Here is a 23,957-nt window from a genome sequence, read left to right as displayed (position 1 = left end):
GCTTTCTGTTCCATGGACATAGATTGTGCCGTCTTGTTAATGGATTGATTTAAAGCACTGGTTCTCAACCAGGGCAACTTTGCCCCTCAGGAAACTTTTGGCAGTGCTGAGGACATTTTGGTAGTCAAAATTAGGCTGGATTGGATTAGGGAAGGACTGGAGGCAGGGAGTCCGGCTAGGAAGCTGCTCACAGTAGCCCAGGTGAAAGATACTGAAATCTTGAAGTAAGGCTATGATAGTGGGAAGAGGGTGAGAGGGAATGAGCCATGAAGTATTTCAAAGTTAAAATCAGTTGGACTTGGTGGAAAGTGAGGGAAGAAACAATGTTGACAATGTTTCTACCTTCAGCAACTTGTTGAAATGTATTTTTAGGGAATGCTCTTTTTGCTCTTAGAGTTCAGCACAGTGCCTAGTCAATGTGCACAATGTTCTAAGTGTTTTAATGAATGTATCAAGTGTTCCTACAGTTTAGTATTTTTAAAATTTTTACTTAGGTTTTTCAATTTGTTGCCTTTTTGGAAGGAATAGGACCCAATTCCTTTCATTAAAATCAGTGTTGATACTAAAGATTATACATGAATTGAGGTGCTTATTTGGTGTTTCTTAGGCTTATATTGAGAGTGAGATACTGAAAAAATTGTGAAATATAAAGTTATTAAGTAAAAATAATTATGGATCTTTAATTTTAATTAAGATTTCAGATTAAGAATATTGAAACCTTGAATTCTAACAGTATATATTGTGGTTGGAAAAATTAAAGAGGGTTATAAGTATTTATAGTACATTTTCCATTTAAAAATAGCTTGACACTCAGAAATATTATTAACTATGAATGACCATATAAGCAGATGTGGAATGCGCGTTGGGTTAGTATATCCATTTGTTAGAGCTCTTTTGGAAATTAAAATTGACATACATGTTAACTAACTTGAATGTTCTCCTGAAATTTTGCTTTTTTTCAGTAATTATTAAGATATTTGTATTCCTCCTGCTTTCCCCTCAGAATCTCTTTTGACCTTGTACTTTCAGGGATCCCTGTTTAAAGTATTTCTGTTTCATTGGAAATGCAGATTTTAACTATTTAAATATATTTTTGGTAAGTCCAAGTATACTAACTTGTAGCTATATTCGTAAAAAAAAGTTACATTTCCAAAACCAACAGTATATATTTGCTGCCAACTTGCTAGATGTGTAAATTTTGTTTTAAATAATGTAAGGAAAAAAATTGTAGGATTTAAAAAAATTTTATTAGCATGACATATATACACCTTAAAATTTCCCCTTTCAACCGTGTTCAAATACATAATTCAGTGGTGTTAATTACATTCACAATGTTGTGCTGCCATTACTACCATCTAGTATCAAACAAACACTTTACCAATTAAGCATTAACTCCCCATTCCCTCCTCCCACCCCAGCCCCTGGTAGCATATATTCTGATTTCTGACTATATTGTTTATTCTGTTTATTTCTTGTCAGTGAGATCATACAATATTTGTCCTTTTGTGTCAGGCGTATTCCATTCAACATGATTTCAAAGTACAACCATGTTGCATGTATCAGAACTTCATTTCGTTTCAGCTGAATAATATTCCACTTTGTGTATATACTGGTAGGAATTTTTTTTTTTAATCTCTTAGTTAGGGAAAAATTATTGAGAAGGAGACTCATGATTTGACCTTAGAACTCTGTTTCATATATTATTATATTTTTTATTGGAAAGTAAAATGGTTATAATGATTTTTTCCTTTTTTAAATCTCTCAACTTTTTTTTTTTTGAATCATCTCAAGCCTCTACAAAAGTTGAAAAATTGGTACTTTTAATATCTATATCCCTTCATTTAGATTCCCCAGTTAACATTTTTCCACCTTTGTTCTTATGTTTCTTTCTACACACACACACACACTCTGTTTTTCCCCTGAACATTTGAAAATTAGTCACATCATGGCATTTCATCTCAGTGCTTTGATATATCTCTTCTTAGAAGAAAGACTGGTGCTTTATTGTAATTATCATTATCACAGTTGAGAAATTTAACACAGATAAAATGATATCTATTTTGCAGTCCATAATAAAATTTCCTAGTTGTTGTAAAAATGACTTTTATAGAGTTTATCAAGTTTTTTTTCCCCCTTCTATCAAAGTTCCATTCAGGGCTCACATGCATTAGTCTGCTTTAATCTAGAATAATCCTGCCTTTTTTGGGTCTTTTATGACATGACATTTTTGCAGAATCCATACCATTTGTCTTACAGGAGTTCCGTAATCTGATTTTGTGTCATTTGCTAATGCTTAGGTTCAGGTTAAACTATTTTAATGAGGGATGGGCAAGTACCTGGGTACTATTGTGTACTTCCCTTTGTATCATATCAGGAGACACATAATGTCATTTTTTCCTATTGGTTATGCCAAGATTGGTCACTTGGTTGAAGTCTGTCAGCTCTCTTTAAAAAGGTCCCTATTTCCCTTTGCAGTGAATGCGTAATGTTAGAGGTGATGGTTTGTGAGAATAACTTGTTTCCCAACAATTTTTTACTTATTTGTTTTAACTTCCATTGATGATTTTTACTTTTGCTTCAATTATACCCCCATAATTTTTTTTAAAGCACTACTAACAGATTCTATTATTATTACTATTACTGTTATTATTCAACACCTTATAATCCATTTCTGTCCTTATTCCTTTTGAGGCTCAAATTGTTCCAAATTGAGCATGCTCTCTCTGGTATCCAACATGTCTGGTAACCTTTTTACATGCTTTTATGCGATTGAGCACTTTGCTGTTTTCTTTTACAACAAAATGTTCACCTTGTGCTTCTCTTGTGCCAGATTTGGATACTATTTTTTCCAAGGAACCCTGTTTCCTTTTTAGTAGAAAGTGATGTTTATAAACCAAGATCTGAGCATTATGTGTTCACATTACTGCTAGGATATAATATCTTCATGCCCTTCCAGTATATAGAGCTAGAAATTTTTTTCTTCTTTAAGTTATGAGTCTATTCTCATCTCACCGATTGAAATCCGGCACCACAGGGTTCTTTCTAAGCTTTAACTTCATGTTTATATCTTCCTTCTTCTACACTGAAAAACCTGGTTTCCCATAACATCAGTAAATTTGTTTGGACAACTCTACAATAAGCACAAAACAACTTCAGAATTAACCATACCAGTACCCTTTACAAGATTTCTTTGCAATTCTTTTTGTCTCATCAAGAGTATAAAAAGTACTGTTTGTTGAATTAGAATTCTTTTTTCCTGGGTGGTGATATTGGCAATTTCATACACAGATAGTCTGTTTCTGTTTTTATTCAATTTTAGGAACTACCGTTTTCATTTTCATTTAATTTTCCATGGTTCAAAAGTCAGAATTATGTTAAAACTTTTATTTCACAGAATTCTCACTTCCATCCTTATCTCTTCCAGTCCTTTTCTACCTACTCACTATAGATAATCCTTTTTATTAGTTTCTGGCTTATCCTTTCTCTGTTTCCTCCTTACTTACCCAAACGATAGAATGCTGTATGTATTCTTCTGCACCTTGCTGTACAGTTTATCTTGGAATTGGTTCACATCTGTTCATGGAGATCTTTTTTCCCTTCTCCTGGTGTTATAGTCTTCCATGTATAGCTTTTATGAATAGAGGTGTATCTTGAGGGTAAATTCCTAGAAGTGAGATTGTTGAGTAAAAGGCAAGTTTATAAGTGGTTTTGTTGGAAATAGTTAAATACCCCACCATGAAATTTGTACCGTTTTGCACTTTCCCCAGCAATGTGCAGGAGTGCCTGTTTCCCAAGCCTTTCAATAATGTATTGGTAAATAATGCCTGCTTTTAAATTAGCAGTCAAATTTGCAAATTTAGGTTTTTAAAAAGTCACTTTATTGCTTCCTGTCAACAAGAGAAGTACTGTGTGAGAGTGATTAAACAAGTGTTGTATTTAGGTTCAGTAGGGTAAGAATTCTGTATTTCCTTTTAAACTCAAGGGAATTGAGTGACGCTTTTTTTAGTTTGAGGAAATAAGGATGGAGTGGACATAGGGATAGAATGTTAATAAGAGAGATCTTGAAATCAAGTCTCATTTAGGTGTTTGTGTTTTTTTTAATATTTTTGTCAGAGAAGTTGTGGGTTTACAAAACAATCATGCTTAAAATACAGGATTCCCATATGCCACCCTACCACCAACATCTTGCATTGGTGTGGAACATTTGTTACATTTGATGACAGCACTTTTTTATTATTATAGTATTTTGGTAACAGTAGTTACCATTGTCACAATTGGTGGAAGATGATTAAAATCATACTATTATCTATTGTCCATAGTTTACGTTAGGTGTATTTTCCCCATATACCACCCTATTGTTGACTTCTTGTGTTAGTATCATACATTTGTTATAATTCACAAGAGAACATTTTTATACTTGTAGTCCTTTGTCTACAATAGGGTTCGCTATGTTGTTTCATCTTTTAAGTTTTATTCTAGTAATATATATATCAGAAAGTTTCCCCCTTTAATCACATTCACCTCTATAGTTCAGTGCTGTTGATTACACTCCCCATAATGTGCTACAGTCACCACCATCCATTTCTGAACATCAACCTAAGTAGAAATTCTGTACAAGGTAAGCATCAACTCCCCATTCTCTAATCCTATGAGTTTGCTTACTCTGATTATTTCATATCAATGAGATCATACAGTATTTTTCCTTTGTGTCTGGCATGTTTCATTCAACGTGATATCTTCAAGGTTCATTAATGATGTTGCATATCAGGCTGAATAACAGTCCGTTATATGTATGTACCACATTTTGTTTATCCATTCATCTGTTGCATTAAAAAGGAATGAAGTTCTGATCCATGCTACAATGTGCTGTTTTGATTATTGTGGCTTTGTAACAAGTTTTAAAATTACGAAGTGGAAATGCTCCAACTCATTCATTTTTTTCAAGATGGCCTTAGCATTTCAGGGCCTCTTACCCTTCCATGTAAATTTGATGATTTTTTTTTTCCATTTCTACAAAGAAGGTTGTTGTAATTTTGATTGGGATTTCATGGAATGTATACATTGCTATAGGTAGTATTGACATCTTAATGATGTTTAGTTTTTTAATCCCTGGACCTGGAATGTCCTTCCATTTATTTTACGTCTTTTATTTAGCAGTGTTTTGTAGTTTTCTGTGTACAAGTCCTTTATATCCTTGGTTAGATTTATTCCTAGGTATTTGATTATTTTAGTTGCTATTTGGAATGGAATTTTTTTCTTGATTTCTTCTACTGATCATTGCTTGTGTATAGAAACACTGCTGATTTTTGCATGTTGATCTTGTACCCCACTACTTTGCTGAATTCATTTATTAGCTCTAAGAGAGCTTTATTGTGGATTTTTTCAGGATTTTCTCTATATAACATCATATCTGCAAATGTGGAAAGTTTTGCTTTCCAACTTGGATTCCTTTTATTTCTTTTTTCTTACTGTAGCAAGAACTTCCAGTACAATGTTGAATAACAGTGGTGACAGTGGACATCCTTGTCTTGTTCCTGATATTAGAGTCACCATTAAGTAAGATGTTCGCTGTTGGTTTTTCATATATGCCCTTTATCATGTTGAGCGAGTTTCCTTGTATTCCTACTGTTCTAAGTGATTTTGTCATAAAAGGGTGCTAGATTTTGTGAAATACCTTTCCTGCATGAATTGAGATAATCATTTGGTTTTCTCCCTTCATTCTGTTAATGTGGTGAATTTCGTTAATTGATTTCCTTATGTTGAACCAACCTGGAATACCAGGGATAAATCCTACTTGATCATGGTGTATAATTCTTTTTAATATGCTGTTGGATTCAGTTTGCTAGTCTTTTGTTGAGGATTTTTGCATCTATATCCATAAGTGTTATTGGCCTGTAGTTTTCTTTTTCTGTAACACCTTTATCTGGCTTTGGTATGATGATGATGTTGGCCTTGTAGACTGAATTAGGGAGTGTTCCTACCTCTTCAGTTTTGGAGAAGAATTTGAGAAAAATTGGAGTTAACTTTGTTTGGAACGTTTGGTTGAATTTCCCTTTGAAGCCATCTGGTCCTAGGCTTTTCTTTTTTGGGATGCGTTTGATTACTGATTCAGTCTGTTTACTAGTAATTGGTTTCTTGAGATCTTCTGTTTCTTCTTGTGTCAATGTAGATAGTTTGTGTGTTTCTAAAAATTTGTCCAGTTCATCTAGGTTGTCTAATTTATTCTTGTGCAGTTCATAGTATCTTCTTATAGCCCTTTTTATTTCAGTGGGGTTGGTGGTAATGTCCTCCTTTTCATTTCTGGTTTTCGTTATTTGTATCCTCTCACTTTTTTTCTTTGTCAGTTTAGTTAAAGGTTTGTCAATTTTATTGATCCTTTCAAAGAACCAACTTTTGGATTTGCTGATTCTCTGTATTGTTTTCTTGTTCTCCAATTTATCTCTGCTCTAATCTTTGTTATTTCCTTCCTTTTGCTGGCTTTGGGTTTAGTTTGCTGTTGTTTTTCTAATTCTTCCAGTTTTGAGGTTAGGTCTCTGATGTGAAGTCTTTCTTCTGTTTTAAAGTAGGCATTTAGAGCTATAAAATTCCCTCTCAGTACTGCCTTTGCTGCATTTAATAAATGTATATATGTTGTGTTTTCATTTTCATTCGCCTCAAGATATTTCCTAATTTCTTTTGTGATTTCCTCTTTAACTCAATGGTTGTGTAACAGTATGCCTAATTTTCACATATTTGTGAATTTCCTATCTCTTCCTCTGTTATTGATTTCTAGCTTCATTCTGTTGTGGTTGGAGAGTATACATTTCATGTTTTCAGTATTTTTTAATTTATTGAGACTGTTTTGTGACCCAACATGTGTTCTGTCCTGGAGAATGATCCACACTTGAGAAGGATTTGTATTGTGTGTGTGTGTGTGTGTGTGTGTGTGTGTGTGTGTATTTTGGTTGGTTGGTTGGTTTTTTTTGGGGGGTGGTGGTGAAGCATTCTACGTATCTGTTAGGTCACTCAAGTCTTGTGCTTCCTCATTCATCTTCTGACTAATTGTATTCATTATTGAGAGTGTTGTATTAAAGCCCCCTACTATTAATGTAGAACCATCAGTTTCTCCCTTCAGATCTCTATTTGCTTCATATATTTTGGGGCTCTGCTGTTAGGTGCATATTTATTTATGATTCTTACATCTTCCTATTGAATCGTCCCCTTTATCAGAATATAATGATCATCTTTGTCCCTCATAACTGTTTTTGATTTAAAGTCTATTTTTTCCAGTGCTTGCATAGCCAGGCCAACTCTTTTGGTGATTGCTTGCATGGTATATATTTTTTCCATCTTTCACCCTCAATCTATTTGAATCTTTGAATTTAAAGTGAGTTTCTTTCAGATAGTATATAGTTGGGTTGTACTGTTTATCCTTTCTGCCTAACTCTGCCTTTTGACTGGAGAGTTTAATCCATTTACATTTAAAGTCATTACTGATAATACAAGGCTTCCTTCTGCCATTAATTTTTATGCATTTGCATTTTAGTACCTGTAGGAAGCAAGAAGTGGAGTTACATACTGTTCGGGTTTGCTAATGCTGCCATTTTGCAAAACACCAGAAATGGATTGGCTTTTATAAAGGGGGTTTATTTGCTTACAAAGTTACAGTTGTAAGGCCATAAAGTGTGCAAAGTAAGGCATCAACGTGAAGGGTGGCCATTGGTGTCCAGAAAACCTCTGTTAGCTCGGAAGACACATGGCTGGCGTCCACTTGCTCCCAGTTTGCATTTCAAAGTGGCATTCTCCAAAATGTTGCTCTTGGGGTGTTTTGTCATCTCTTAGCTGCAGCTCCTCTTCAAAATATCACGCTCAGTTGCTCTCCAAAATGTCACTCACAACTGCACTGAGTTTCTTCTGTTTGTCAGCTCATTTGTATGGTTCCAGTGATTTAATTCAGGCCCACCGTGAATGGGTAGGGTAACATCTCATTGGAAATTATCCAAAGTCATCACCCACAGTTAGGTGGGTCATATCTCCATGGAAACATCCAATCAAAAGGTCACACCCTAATCAAAAAGATTAACCAATCTGCCCCCACAAGATTGCATCAAAGATAATGGCATTTTGGGACCATAATACATCCAAACCAGCACACATACCAAACAACATACTATAATAATACTGCCATTTATAATTACCCAGATGGTGGTTACCTTTCCTGCTGGTGTTTATTTCATTATTTCTTTATGCTTAAACCATTAAAGCATTGCATGTAGGGCAGGTCTGTGGTGATGAATGCCTTCAGCTTTTGTTTATCTGAGAATGTCTTAATACTGCCCTCATTTTTGAAAGCAAGTCTTGCCTCATATAAAATTTTAGGCTGGCAGTTTTCTTTCAGTACTCTATTTCAGCTCACTGCCTTCTTGCCTCCATGGTTTATGATGAGAAATTGGCACTCAATCTATTGGGACTCCTTTGTACGTAACACATTGCTTTTCTCTTCAGCTTTTCAGAACTCTCTCCTTGTCTGCATGATCAACATGTGATGGAGTGTACTTCTCTTCATGTTTATCCTGTTTGGTATTGTCTGGGCTTCTTGGATTGTGCATATTCATGTCTTTTCCTATGTTTGGGAAGTTCTCTGTCATTATTTCTTTGAATGTTCCTTCTGCCCTTTTCTCTTTCTTCTTCTGGGACTCCCATAATGTGTATATGTGGTGCACTTGGTGCGTCCCAGGGGTGTCTTAGGCTGTTTTTGCTTAAAATTTTTTTTTTCTTTGTGTTCCTCAGCCTGATTCATTTGAAGTGTCTTGTCTTCAAGATCACTGATTCTTTCTTCTGCCAGCTCCAATCTGCTCTTGAAACCCTCCTGGGCATTTTTCATTTCAGTTATTGTGGTCTTCAATTCCAGTTGTTTTGTTTGGTTCTTTTTTAAAATTTTTATCTCTTTACTAAGACTCTCATATTGCTCATTCATTGTTTTCCTGATATCCTTAGTTCTTTCTCTGTATTTTCCTTCTTCTTCTTGAGCATTTTAAAGACAATTTTTTTAAAGACTTTGTCTTCTTCATTGGTGATTTCTGTATTTTTATTCTCTTCCTTTGGATGGGCCATAATTTCCTTGTTCTTTGTCTTGTACTCTTTTGTTGTTCATTGTACATTTTAATATCTTAAAGTGTTAACTCTGGGGTTTCTTCCCTGAGATGTCTGTTTCTTGATTTTGTAACCAGCTAGTAATAAGGCAGAGATTTTCTTGAGGTTCTGGGCTTTTGTCAGGAAGTTCTGCCCATGGTGAATGCAGTGTGCAGGGTTTTCCCTGTCTTTTTGGGCCTGTGTTTTGTCCTGGGCTTTTGCTTGTTAGTTGTTTTGGAGTTCTCCAGTTTACAGAAGTTTGGTTGTCCCGTCTGTTTTCCAGGAGAGAGATCTTCCTTTCCTGGGTGTTAGAAGCTGGCAAGCCTTTGCCCTACAATGCCTGCCTCTGTAATTTCTTACAATCCTTTTGTTGTCACCAGCTGCTTTTGGGTGGAGGGTAAATTCTGGAAGGAGGGCATACCAGGAGGGAGTTTCACAAGTTAGTCCTTCCCAGCCAAAACAGGGCCAAGGACCCACAAAGGGGGCGCAGATCATCCCGAAGTACCCTGGAGAGGGGTCAGGAAGTACAGCAGAATCTTTTCTGATGGCTCCCCAAAGCTGAGCTTTCCTGGCCTGCCCAGCAAATGCAGTCCTTTAGCTAACTGTGCCCTGCATCCCTGAGGAAGTGGAGTGTCTTTATATCTCCAGTGCCACTGCTCCTGTGTGGGGCAGGTTGAAACAATGGCTGCTTCTGCCTTTGTCCAGGCTGGTTGAAATAATGACTGCCCTCAAAGCCAGGCTAATCAAAAGCCATGATCAGTGATTGGCCATGCACACCCCTTGTCTTGGGGAAGAGGATTTTTATCTTTGAGGTAGCCAGGGGCTGGGATGCAGGGCTGTCTGCCACAAGAATAGGTGTGGGGTGCTGGTAGCCACCACTGAGCCAGCAGTTTACTGTTCTTTACCATAATGTTCTTTTCTTCTTTCCTGGATGTGGTGCACTATTCTGGCTTCCAGATTTCCAAAATAGTTGTTTCAGAGAGCTCCTGCCTGTTTAATAGTTGTTTTTATGCAAGGACTGAGTCCTGGAGCACCGTACTCTGCTGTTTTTCCACAGTTCCTCTCCCTCCCCCCTTTTCAGCATTTCTTTGAGTGAGGGTTTCCCAAAGCAATTTCACTTAGTTTCCATTTACCTGAAAATACCTATTTCACCTTCATTCTTGAAAGATGTTCTTTTTGGATGTAAAATTCTGTTTCATTGCTTCAAGGATGTCATTCCACTGTCTTCTGTCCTCCATTGTTTCTGATGAGAAGTCATTGGTAATAAGTATTTTTATTCCCCTGTATGTAATGTGCCGTTTCAGCCCTTCTGGCTGCTTTTAAGATTTTTCTTTTTCTTTGATTTTCAGCATTTCACTTATGTTGTCCCTAGATGTGATTTTTTTTTTTTTTCCTCTGTATTTGTCCTGCTTTGGATTCACTGAACTTCTTGTATCTGAAATTTCTTTCTTTCTTAAAATTGGGGAAAATTTTGGCCATTATATCTTCAGGTACTTTTTTCTGCCCCGTTCTCTTCTCTTTTGGGGTTCCAGTTACACATATGCTAAGTTTTTTTATATTGTTCCTCCGATCACTAGGGCTCTGTTAAATTTTTTTTTTTCAGTCTTGTTCTGTTTTTCAAACTGGATAGTTTCTATTGATTTATTTTCAAGTTTACTGAAGTTTTCTGTTGTCTTCAGTGAGACATACAGCCTGTTTGTTCCATTTAAAGTTACCTGCTTCCGCCTTGAGACTTAGAAAGTAATCTATGTGGCATTAACTGTGCATGTTTTCCTTTTTTATTGAGAAATAATTTACATATGGTAATGTTCATAAATCTTAAGTGTAACACACCAGATGATCCCTTATGTCCCCTCCCCAAAGATGGGCACTCTTCTGATCCCTGTCAACATATATTAGATTTGCCATCAAACTTCATATAAATGGAGTGATGCAGATACACTTTTTTATGTCCAGCCTTTTTGCTAAATATTATGTTTCAGATTGATCTACATTGTTATGGGTTATAGGTAGTATACTCATTTTCACTGTGTGAATATACTGAGATTTTATTTATCCATACTACTGTTGATGGACATTTGGGTTAATAATTTTTTGCTATTATAAGTAACACTGCCATGACCACTTTTGTACATGTGTTTTGGTAAATGTAATGACTCATTCATCTTGGTTACAGACCAGGGCTTTACCAGCTTTTTCTGGCGTGATAGTAAATACTTCATGCTTGGTGGACCATGAGTGAAAATTGAGGAAACTGTTGAGGTACTTACATAATAAGAGAGAGCAAATTTCCACAGTTTTTTGGTTGACAAAATTCAAATAATAAATCAATACGTTATTTTGTAATACAAGTTGGCTAATGAGAAGACTGGAATTATTTTGGAGGGAGAAGGACATAACATTTTGCTTAAATGGGGTTCAGAGTTGGTATTCTCTAGCACCAAAATAAATGGCAAATGCTCGCCTGTTAATGCTAGTCTGTAACAAGAGTTTGTACATTTCATCTTTAATAATGTTTTTTCACACAATAGGTACTGCTAAATGTTGATATCAGTCTACAAGCATACGGTTTAAATTGAGCATAATTATCACTTGGAAAGCATTTATAGACTTTTAGATTCTTCTCTTGATAATTGCCTTATGGCATGTCATTTGCAGATTAATTGCTTCCATTTGAAGGGTTTGATGGAAGCTCCTGAATTACACAGTTGGAAATGGATTTTGAAACATGGAAATTTCCTTTGAGTGTGCATATTGAGGTCCTAAAAAATGTTCTTGTAACTGTAGTTTGAGCTCAAATGGAGATCTCACTCCTCGGTTTAACTTTTGACAGCCCAGGAAGTAAAACTAGAAATTTCTTGTTATTTAAGCAGTGTTAGTTGTCATCGAAATGATTTTACTATACAGTATAAGTTTTGCATATAAGCCCTGTTTTGCCTTTTAGTTACAGTGTGAGTTCATTAAGAAACATTACAAAATCTACAGCAAAAGCTACTTTCCCAAGCTATACAGTTTTGAAAATGATGGTTAAGGGCAGATCTCATCTAGAAAAATTTCAGTCTCAGTCCTGAGCTCAGAAAATCACAATAAAACTTTACCACTAAGCCATCAAACTGCTGTATTTTAGGACAGGGCAGCGTATTCTAGCTTCTATTTCTGCAAAAATATATGAAATGTATGAATTAGTGGCTTATAGTATCATCACATCGTTGTGCATACAGCCCCATGATCAATTTTAGAACATTTTCATTACTCCAGAAAAGAAATAAAAGTGAAAAAGAAAACCCAAGTCCTCCCAAGCCCCTTATCCCACCCGTTATTGATCCATAGTATTGGTGTGGTATATTTGTTACTGTTGATGGAAGAATATTAAAATATTATTGTTAACTATACACCATAGTTTGCAGTAGGTACATTTTCCCCCATATACCCTTCTCTTATTAACTCTTTGTAATAGTGTTGTACATTTGTTCTAGTACACGAAAGAACTTTTTTATATTTGTGCAGTTAGTCACAGTCATTGTCCACTGCAAGATTCACCATGTTATATATTCCTGTGTTTTAACTTCCAACTTCCCTTCTGGTGACATACATGAGTCTAAACCTCCCCTTTCCCCACATTCACACAATCCAGTACTGTTAATTATTCTCATAGTAACGTGCTACCATCACCTCCATTCATTTCCGTATGTTTAAGTTCAGCCTACTTAAACATTCTACACATATTAAGCAACTGCTCCCCTTTTTTAAGCCTCTTTTTATATCCTGGTAATGTATATTCTGTTTTCATCTGTGAGTTTACATATTATAAATAGTTCATATCAGAAAGATCATGCAATATTTGTCCTTTTGTGTCTGACTGACTTCTCGTTACATAATGTCCTCAAGGTTCATCTGTGTTGTTGCATGCATAGAACTTCATCCCTTTTTATGACTGAATAACATTGCATTGTATGTGGCATCTTTATCCAGCTTTGGTATGAGGGTGATGTTCGTCTTCATAGAATGAGTTAGGTAATGTTCCCTCTTCTTCAGTTTTTTGGAAGAGTTTGAACAGGAATGGTATTAATTCTTCTTGGAATTCTTGTAAAATTTGCCTGTGAAGACATCTGGTCCTGAACTTCTCCTTGTTGGAAGGTTGTTGATAACCAATTCAGTCATTTACTTGTGATTGGTTTGTTTAGGTCTTCTGTTTCTTTCAAGTCACTATAGACTGTGTGTTTCTAGGAAGTTGTCCATTTCATCTTAGTTGTCGAGTTTGTTGGCATAGAATTGTTCATAGCATCCTCTTCGATCTTTTTTATTTTTTCAGGGTCTGTGGTAATGACCCCCCTTTCATGGCTGATTTATTTATTTGCATCTTCTTTTTGTCTTTGTCAGTCTAGCTAAGGGCTTGTTGATTTTACTGATCCTTCAAAGAACCAGGGCTTGTTGATTTTACTGATCCTTCAGAGAACCAACTTTTGGTTTTATTGATTCTATTGTGTTTTTATTCTCCAATTAATTTATTTCTGCTGTAATCTTTGTTGTTCGTTTTCTTCTGCTTCCTTTGGGATTCATTTGCTGTCCTTTCCTAGATTCTCCAGTTGTTCAGTTAGGTCATTGGTTTTATCTTTATTTCCTTTTTATTTTTATTTTTTTGAATTTTTTTAATTAAGATTTATTCACATACCATACAACCATCCAAAGTACATAATCCATTGATCACATTATCATCCTATAGTTGTTCATTCATCACCCCAATCTATTTTTTTTTAACTTTTTCCTTCCAGAAAAAGTGAAACCAAGAATAAGGAAAACAAGAGTAAAAACAGAACACCCAAATTGTCCCCCCATTCTTTATTTTTTATTTTATTTTATTTTTTGCACCTGTTTTTCTACTCATCTATCCATAAATTGGACCAAGGGGAGTGTGAATCACATGGTTTTCCCAATCACATTGTCACTCCTCATAAGCTACATTGTTATACAGTCGTCTTTAAGATTCAAGGGTTCTGGGTTGTAGTTGGATAGTTTCAGGTTTTACTGCTAGCTATTTGAATTCATTAAAACCTAAAAAGGGTTATCTATACTGTGCTCAAGAGCACCCACCAGCATGACCTCTCGGCTCCTTTTGGAATCTCGCAGCCTCTGAAACTTACTTCATTTCTCATCCCCCTTTTGGTCAAGAAGATGTTCTCCATCCCACAATGCCGGGTCTGGATTCCTCCTTGGGAGACGTATTCCACATTGCTGGGGAGATTTACACCCCTGTGTGTTAGATCCCACGTAAGGGGGCGGGGGGGGACACAGTGATTTCACCTGCCAAGTTGGCTTAGCTAGAGAGAGAGGGCCACATCTGAGCATCAAAGAGGCATTCAGGAGGAGACTCTTATACGCAAAATTGTAAGCAGGCCTAGCCTCTCCTTTGCAGTAACAGTCTTCCCAAGGGCAAGTCCCGTGATAGACTCATTGGCACATCAAACGGCCAGTCCCCAGTGTCTGCGAAAACATCAGCAACCATCGAAGTGGGGAAGCCCAACACTGCTGCATTTTCCCCCAGCTCCTCAGTGGGACTCTCATATCTTTTTAATTTTTTTTTAAAGTTAACTATTAACTATATCAAAAAAATAAAAAAAAAATACAATAAAAAACATTTCAAAGAAACCAAAACAAGGGAATACAAAAAAGACAACTAACCTAGAATAACTACTTTACTTCTAACATGTTCCTACTCTACCCCAAGAAAATGTACAGACTATAACCCAGCAAAGGAATAAGAAAGATAACCTAAGAAAACAACATTTCTGTGAACTTGTTCCTACCATACCCACCAGAAATTAACAAACCTTAGTCATTCCTGGGCATTCACAGAATGTTAAATTTACCCATGATAACTTATCTGTTCTTATTAGGTTATAATTTCCCCTTCACTGATTATTCTCGATCCCTGGGTCTCCTACATTCTACATTATAAACCATTTATTTTACAGTTTTTAAATGTTCACATTAGTGGTAGCATATAATATTTCTCTTTTTGTGCCTGGCTTATTTTGCTCAGCATTATGTCTTCAAGGTTCATCCAAGTTGTCATATGTTTCACAACATCATTCCTTCTTACTGCTGCGTAGTATTCCATTGTGTGTATGTACCACATTTTATTTATCCACTCATCTGTTGAAGGACATTTGGGTTGTTTCCATCTCTTGGCAATTGTAAATAAGGCTACTGTGAATATTGGCTTGCAGATATCTGTTTGTGTCACTGCTTTCAGATCTTCCAGGTATATACTGAGAAGTGCAATTGCTGGATTGAGGGTTAACTCTATCTAGTTTTCTAAGGAACTGCCAGACTGTTTCCAGAGTGGCTGAACCATTATACAGTCCCACCAACAATGAATAAGAGTTTCAATTTCTCCACATCCTCTCCAGCATTTGTAGTTTCCTGTTTGTTTAATGGCAGCCATCCTAATTGGTGTGAGACGATATCTCATTGTGGTCTTAATTTGCATCTCTCTAATAGCTAGTGAAGCTGAACATTTTTTCATGTGTTTTTTTTGGCCATTTGTATTTCCTCTTCAGAGAACTGTCTTTTCCTATCTTCTGCCCATTTTATAATTGGGCTGTCTGTACTATTGTCATTGAGTTGTAGGATTTCTTTATATATGCAAGATATCAGTCTTTTGTCAGATACATGGTTTCCAAAAATTTTTTCCCATTGAGTTGGCTGCCTCTTTACCTTTTTGAGAAATTCCTTTGAGGTACAGAAACTTCTAAGCTTGAGGAGTTCCCATTTATCTATTTTTTGTTGCTTGTGCTTTGGGTATATGGTCTAGGAAGTGACTGCCTAATGCACGGTCTTGAAGATGTTTCCCTATATTATTTTCTAGTAGTTTTATGTTACTGTCTTTTATACTGAGGTCTTTGATCCACCTTGAATTAATTTTTGTGTAGGCTATGAGGTAGGGGTCCCCTTTCATTCTTTTGGATATGGATATCCAACTCTCCCAGCCCCATTTGTTGAAAAGACTGTTAAGTCCCAGTTCATTGGCTTTGGGGTCCTTATCAAAGATCAGTCGGCCATAGATCTGGGAGTCTATCTCCGAATTCTCAATTCAATTCCGTTGATCAGTATGTCTGTCTTTGTGCCAGTACCATGTTGTTTTGACTTACTGTGGCTTTATAACATGCTTCAAAGTCAGGGAGTATAAGTCCTCCCACTTCATTTTTCTTTTTTAGAGTGTTTTTAGCAATTCAAGGCATCTTCCCTTTCCAAATAAATTTGATAACTAGCTTTTCCAAGTCTGCAAAGTAGGTTGTTGGGATTTTGATTGGGGTTGCGTTGAATCTGTAGATGAGTTTGGGTAGAATTGACATCTTAATGACATTTAGCCTTCCTATGCATGAACATGGAATATTTTAAGGTCCCTTTCCATTTCTTTTAGTAGAGTTATGTAGTTTTCTTTGTATAGGTCTTTAACATCTTAGGTTAAGTTTATTCCTAGGTACTTGACTCTTTTAGTTGCTATTGAAAATGGTATCTTTTTCTTAAGTGTCTCTTCACTTTGTTCGTTTCTAGCATATGGAAAGATTACTGACTTACGTGCATTAATCTTGTATCCTGCTACTTTGCTAAATTTATTTATTAGCTCTAGTAGCTGTATCATTGATTTCTTAGGGTTTTCCAGATATAAGATCTGTCATCTGCAAATAATAACAGTTTTACTCCTTCCTTTCAATTTTGATGCCTTTATTTCTTTGTCTTGTCCGATTGCCCTTTCTAGCACTTCTAGCACAAGGTTGAATAACAGTGGTGACAGTGGGCATCCTTGTCTTGTTCCTGATCTTAGAGGGAAAGCTTTCAGTCTCACCATTGAGTACTTTGCTGACTGTGGGTTTTTCATATATGCTCTTTATCATGTTGAGGAAGTTTCCTTCCATTCCTGCCTTTTGAAATGTTTTTATCAAAAAGGGATGCTGAATTACACTGAATGCTTTTTCAGCATCTATCTATTGAGGTGATCATTTGATTTTTCTCTTTTGATTTGTTTATGTGTTGTATTACATTGATTTATTTTCTTATGTTGAACCATCCTTGCATGCCTGGAATGAACCCCATTTGGTCAAGGTGTATGATTTTTGTAATGTCTTTGGATTCGATTTGCAAGTATTTTGTTGAGAATTTTTGCATCTATATTCATTAGGGAGATTGGCCAGTAGTTTTCCTTTTTTGTAGCATCTTTGCCTGCTTTTGCTATTAGATTGATGTTAGCTTCATAAAATGTGTTAGGTAGTGTTCCATTTTGTTCAGTTTTTTGAAAGAGTTTAAGTAAGATTGGTGTCAATTCTTTTTGGAAAGTTTGATAGAATTCCCCTGTGAAGCCATCTGGCCCTGGACATTTATTGTGGGAAGTTTTTGATGACTGATTGGGTCACTTTGCATGTGATTGGTTGGTTGAGGTCTTCTGTTTCTTCTCTGGTCAGTCTAGGTTGTTCACATGTTTCCAGGAAATTGTCCATTTTCTCTATATTATCCGGTTTGTTGGCATACACTTGTTCATAGTATCCTCTTATAATTTTTTAAATTTCTTCAGGATCCGCAGTAAGATTGCCTATCTCATTCATTATTTTGTTTATTTGGGTATTCTCTCTTTTTGATTTTGTCAGTCTAGCTAGGAGCTTGTCAGTCTTGTTGATCTTCTCAAAGAACCAACTTTTGGTGTTATTTGTTTCCTCTATTTTTTTTTTTTTTTTTTTTGTTCTCTATGTCATTTATTTCTGCTTTAATCCTTGTTATTTCTTTTCTTCTACTTGGTTTAGGATTAGTTTGCTGTTCATTTTCTAGCTTGTTCAGTTGCTCCATTAGTTGTTTGATTTTAGCTCTTTCTTCCTTTTTGATGCATGCATTTAACACTAAATTTCCCCCTCAGTACCGCTTTTGCTGCATCCCATAGGTTTTGGTATGTTGTGTTCTCATTTTCATTCGTCTCTATATGTTTAGCAATTTCTCTTGCTGTTTCTTCTTTAACCCACTGATTGTTTAGGAGTGTGTGGTTTAACCTCCACATATTTGTGAGTTTTCTAACTCTCTGATGGTTATTGACTTCTAATTGTATTCCATTGTGGTCAGAGAATGTGCTTTGAATAATTTCAATTTTTTAATTTTATTGAGGCTTGTTCTGTGTTCCAGCATATGATCTATTCTGGAGAAAGTTCCATGAGCACTAGAGAAGAATGTGTATCCTGGTGATTTGGGATGTAATGTTCTAATGTCTGTTAAATCAGATTCATTTATCAGATTGCTTAGGTTTTCAGTATACTTGTTGGTCTTCTGTATGGTTGACCTATCTGTAGAAGAGAGTGATGTGTTGAAATCTCCCACAATTATTGTGGAGGCATCAATTGTTTCCTTTAGTTTTGCCAGTGTTTGTCTCATGTATTTTGTGTCACCTTGATTGGGTGCATAAACATTTATGATTGTTATTTCTTCTTGTTGAATTGTCCCTTTTATTAGTATGTAGTATCCTTCTTTGTCTCTCATAACATCCTTGCATTTAAAGTCTATTTTATCTGAGATTAATGTTGCTACTCCTGCTTTCTTTTGGCTGTAGCTTGCATGAAATATTTTTTTCCATCCTTTCACTTTCAATTTCTTTGTGTCCCTGTGTCTAAGATGAGTCTATTGTTTATAATATATTGATGGTTCATATTTTTTGATCCATTCTGTGAATCTAGATCTTTTAATTGGGGAGTTTAATGCATTTGCATTCAACATTACTACTGTGAAGGCATTTCTTGAATCAGCCATCCTATCCGTTGGTTTATGTTTGTCAGGTATATTTTTTCCCTCTCTCTATTAATGTCCTTTAAAATACCCATACTGAATCTCTTTAGTACTGAACCTTTCTGCATATCTCTCCTCTCCTTTCTTTGTTTCTCTGTTGGTAGGGCTCCCTTTTGTTTCTCAAGTAGGGCAGGTCTCTTGTTAGCAAATTCTCTCAGCAGTTGTTGGTCTGTGAAAAATGTAAGCTCTCCCTCAAATTTGAAGGAGAGCTTTCCTGGATAAATTCTTGATTGACCATTTTTCTCTCAGAATTTTAAGTATGTCATGTCACTGCCTTCTCACTTCCATGGTGGTCACTGAGTAGTCAATGCCTAGTCTTATGCTGTTTCCTTTGTAAGTGGTAAATTGCTTTTCTTGTGCTGCTTTCAGAAGTTTCTCCTTCTCTTCAGTATTTGACAATCTGATCAAAATATGTCTCGGACTGGGTTTATTTGGATTTATTATACTTGGAATTCTTTGGACATTTATGATTTGTGTATTTATGTTGTTTAGAAGATTTGGGAAGTTTTCCCCAACAATTTCTTTGAGCACTCTTCCTAGACCTTTACTCTTCTCTTCCCCTTTTGGAACACCAGTGACTCTTATATTTGGATGTTTTGTATTATCTATTATATCCCTGAGGTCCATTTCGATTTTTTAAATTTTTTTTCCCCCATTCTTTTGCTCTTTCACTTCCCATTCTGTCTTCTTCAAGGTTGCTAATTTGCTGTTCAGCTTCCTCTAGTCTTGTACTATGAGTATCCAGAATCTTTTTTATTTGGTCGACAGTTTCTTTTATTTCCATAACATCTTCTGTTTTTTAATTTACTCTTGCAATTTCTTCTTTATGCTCTTCTAGGGTCTTCTTCATGTCCTTTATATCCTGTGCCATGCTCTTGTTTGTCTTTAGTTCTTTGATTAATTGCTCCAAGTCCTGTGTCTTCTCTGATCTTTTGATTTGGGTGTTTGGGTTTGGGTTATCCATATCATCTGGTTTCTTCATATGCTTTAAAATATTGCTGTTTTTGGCCTCTTGGCATTTGCTTAACTTGATAGAGTTCTTTCAGGATATGTAGACTTATTCAGACACTTATTTCTAATTTGTCAGATCTGCAGCTTGGTGGCATACACTTTCCCTAACTAACCGGCATGTGGCGTCCATGAGCCACCTGTTCCCCTCAAGCCAGTTCTCCCCAAGTTTGTCTTTGTGGTGATTGGGGGTCTGAGTCTTGTGGGGGGTCCAATTGGTGCACCAAGTGTGTGTGTGTAGTTGGTGCTGCCCGCCCTGAATGTAGGGTGTGTGTCTGAGCGGTTAGGGAGGGAGGGCGGCTTTAATAATCAAACCTCAGTGGTGTTCCTGGAGATGTAAAGCTGTTGCAAGAATCTAAACCTTCAGTTCAGTTACCACAGTTTGCCTCTGCTGCTGATCCACAAGTCCTTGGTATTGGTGTGTGGTCCCTGGGACTTCCATATGGGTCCCTCTTCCAAACCATGCCCCCCTAGGGCCTCTGCTGAGGGAAGACTGTACTGTATCACAAGTGAACGCTGTCCCCCAAGGGACGTTTTGGGCCACAGGGCTGTGTAGGGACATTTCCAGCCTGCTGAAAAGATGGCTCTGTGGGGTGTTAATTTCCCTCTTTTTGCACACCTCCACCTTCCTAGCTCTGGGACAGTTAGCTGCAGGTGTGCGAAAGGCTGTTGTCCATGCCAGATTTTGTGGCGTGTGCACGTGTTGCTGGAAACACTTCCCGTTGCCCTGGGTTGTTTGACCCAACTCTGGGCTGCGGCACCAATGCCAGGCAGGAACTTTCCCAGCCTGCCGGGAAGATGGCTGTGTGGGGCATGGTTTTTTTCCCCTTTTCACTAACCTCTGCCTTCCTAGTTCCGAGACACTTAGCAGCAGGTGTGCAAAAAGCTGTCATCTACTGTGGCCCTCTCTCTCTGGCTAAGCCAACTTGAAAGGTGAAATCACTGCCCTCCCCCCTACGTGGGATCAGACACCCAGGGGAGTGAATCTCCCTGGCAACGTAGAATATGACTCCCGGGGAGGAATGTAGACCCGGCATCGTGGGACGGAGAACATCTTCTTGACCAAAAGGGGGATGTGAAAGGAAATGAAATAAGCTTCAGTGGCAGAGAGATTCCAAAACGAGCCGAGAGGTCACTCTGGAGGGCACTCTTACGCACACTTTAGACAACCCTTTTTAGGTTCTAAAGAATTGGGGTAGCTGGTGGTGGATACCTGAAACTATCAAACTACAACCCAGAACCCATGAATCTCGAAGACAGTTGTATAAAAATGTAGCTTATGAGGGGTGACAATGGGATTGGGAAAGCCATAAGGACCACACTCCACTTTGTCTAGTTTATGGATGGATGAGTAGAAAAATAGGGGAAGGAAACAAACAGACAAAGGTACCCAGTGTCCCTTTTTACTTCAATTGCTCTTTTTCACTCTAATTATTATTCTTGTTATTTTTGTGTGTGTGCTAATGAAGGTGTCAGGGATTGATTTAGGTGATGAATGTACAACTATGTAATGGTACTGTAAACAATCGAAAGTACGATTTGTATGACTGCGTGGTATGTGAATATATCTCAATAAAATGATGATTAAAAAAAAAAAAAAAAGCTATCATCTACACCAGATATTTAGGTGTGCTCACAGGTTGTGGGGGCACAGTTCCTTCCACGCTTCACTGTGCGGTTCTCGCTGCAGTATCTGCAGCCGCTTTTGGGTTTTTAAAACTAGTCCAGCTCCAAATGACAACCCCTGGTTTCCCCAGACTGCAGCATGGCTGCTGGTTATCCAGCAGGCTCACTCACTTGTTTCAGAACACAGACTCCCAGTTTCACCAAGTTCATGGTCCAGTGGATTTAGCAGACCTTCTCCAGCTGGTGCATTGCTAGAACTGGTGTTCTGGGTCACTTTCTGTCTTTTATCTAGTATTTTTCATGGAGATTTTTTTTGCCGTGTCTCTCCTATCCGCCATCTTCTGGAAGCCCCCTATTTCCTTTTTAATGTAGACATTTAGAGCTTTAAATTTCCCTCTCAGCATTGCCTTCACTGCATCCCATAAGTTTTGATATGTTGTGTTCTTGTTTTCATTCATCTTGAGATGTTTACTGATTTCTGTTCCAATATATTCTCTGACCCACTGATTGTTTAATAACGTATTATCCTCCATGTATTTGTGGATTTTCCAGTTCTCCAGTTGTTACTGATTTCCAGCCCCATTCCATCCTGATCAGAGAAAATGCTTTGTATGATTTGTCTTTTTAAATTTGTTAAGACCTGTTTTGTGTCCCAGCATATGGTCTATCCTGGAGAATGTCCCATGAGCATTTGAGAAGAATGTACATCCTGCAGTTTTGCGGTACAGTGTTCTATGTATGTCTGTTAGGTCTAGTTCATTTATCATATTATTTAGGTTCTCTGTTTCCTTATTCTTCTTCTGTTTAGATGTTCTATGTCTTGAAGAGAGTGCTGTGTTGAAGTCTCTCAGTATTATTGGAGAGATACCTATTACTCCCTTCAGTTTTGCCAGTGCTTGCCTCATGTAATGTGGGGCACCTTGATTAGGTGCATAAATATTTATGATTGTTATTTCTTCTTGGTGACTTGCCCCTCTTGGTAATATATAGTGTCCTTTATCTCTTAAAATGTTTTTGCTTTTAAAGTTTATTTTGTCTCTTATTAGTATAGCTACCCCAACTTTTTTTTGGTTACTGCTTGCATGGGATATCTTTTGCCAGCCTTTCATTTTCAACCTATTTGTATCTTTGAGTCTAAAATGAGTCTCTTGTAAACAATATAGATGGATCATATTTTTTTATGCATTCTGGCAATCTGTGTCCTTTGATTGAGAACTTTAGTCCATTAACCTTCAATGTTATTACTGTAAAGGCAGTACCTAATTCAGCATTTTATCTTTTGGCTTTTATTTGTCATATCTATTGTTTTCTCTCTTTTTATCCTTTTAGTTACTCTTACTAATATCCTTCCTATCTGTATCCTCCTCCAGGTCTCTCTCTCCTGTCTCTCAGTCAGTACAACTCCCTTTAGTAGTTTCCGTATGGCCAGTCTCTTATTAATGAACTCTCAGTTCTGTTTATCTGTGAATATTTTAAATTTTCCCTCATTTTTGAAAGACAGCTTTGATGGATAGAGAATTTGGGGCTGGCAGTTTTTCTTTTTCAGTGTCTTAAATATATCGTATCACTGCCTTCTCACCTCCATGGTGTCTGATGAGAAATCAGCATTAGTGTTATTTGGCTTCCCTTGTATGTGGTGAATCGCCTTTCTCTTGCTGCTTTCAGAATTTTCTTTTCTTTGGCATTTGTCAGTTTGAGTAATATATGTCTTTGAGTGGGTCTATTTGGATTTATTTTATTTGCAATACTTTGGGCATCTTGGATTTGCATATATATGTCTTTTATAAGGGTTGGGAAATTTTCAGCCATTATTTCCTCAAATATTCTTCCTGGCCCTTTTCCATTTTCTCCTTATGAGACACCCATACTGTGTATGTTTGTGCGCTTTGTGTTGTCACAAATGTTGAGAACTCTTCAAATTTTTCCATTTTTTTCCTCCATTTGTTTTTGTGTTTTTTTTTTTGTCTGAAATTGGTTGCTTTGTCTTCTAGCTTACTAATCCTTTCTTCTGCCTGTTGTGATCTACTGTTGTGTCCTAGTATATTTTTAATTTCACCTTTAATGTCTTTCATTTCCATAATGTCTTATTTTTCTGTGTATTGTTTCAAATTCTTCTGTATGTCTCCTCGTATCTTCTTAATATCCTTTATTTCTTTATGCCTGTTTTCCTTCATTTCTTTGAATTGATTCAGTAGATTTGTTTGAACATCTTACATCTTTCATTAGTTGTTCCAGATTCTTTGTCTCCTTCAACTTTGTAATTTGTTCCTTTGTGCCATTTCCTCCTGTGTTTTAGTATACCTTGTGGTTTTTTGCTGATAACTGGTCGTCTGTTTATCTTGATGGGTTTATTCTGAAGGTCGGTTTGTCTCTTTTGTCTAGGATTTAGT

At 36.7% G+C, this 23,957-nt stretch overlaps 1 protein-coding gene across 4 annotated transcripts in view; it reads left to right on the top strand.

Annotated features, from left to right (window-relative positions):
* PDS5A (PDS5 cohesin associated factor A) overlaps positions 1-23,957 on the top strand; it is a 188,076-nt gene that overhangs the window by 2,090 nt on the left and 162,029 nt on the right. The gene's annotated exons all lie outside the window — the stretch shown is intronic.

The sequence above is a fragment of the Choloepus didactylus genome, chromosome 3 (genome assembly GCF_015220235.1).
Source record: "Choloepus didactylus isolate mChoDid1 chromosome 3, mChoDid1.pri, whole genome shotgun sequence".
NCBI classification, from domain to species: Eukaryota; Metazoa; Chordata; class Mammalia; order Pilosa; family Megalonychidae; genus Choloepus; species Choloepus didactylus.
Note: the sequence above shows the minus strand (reverse complement) of the source record. Positions and strands in the feature narration are given on the sequence as shown.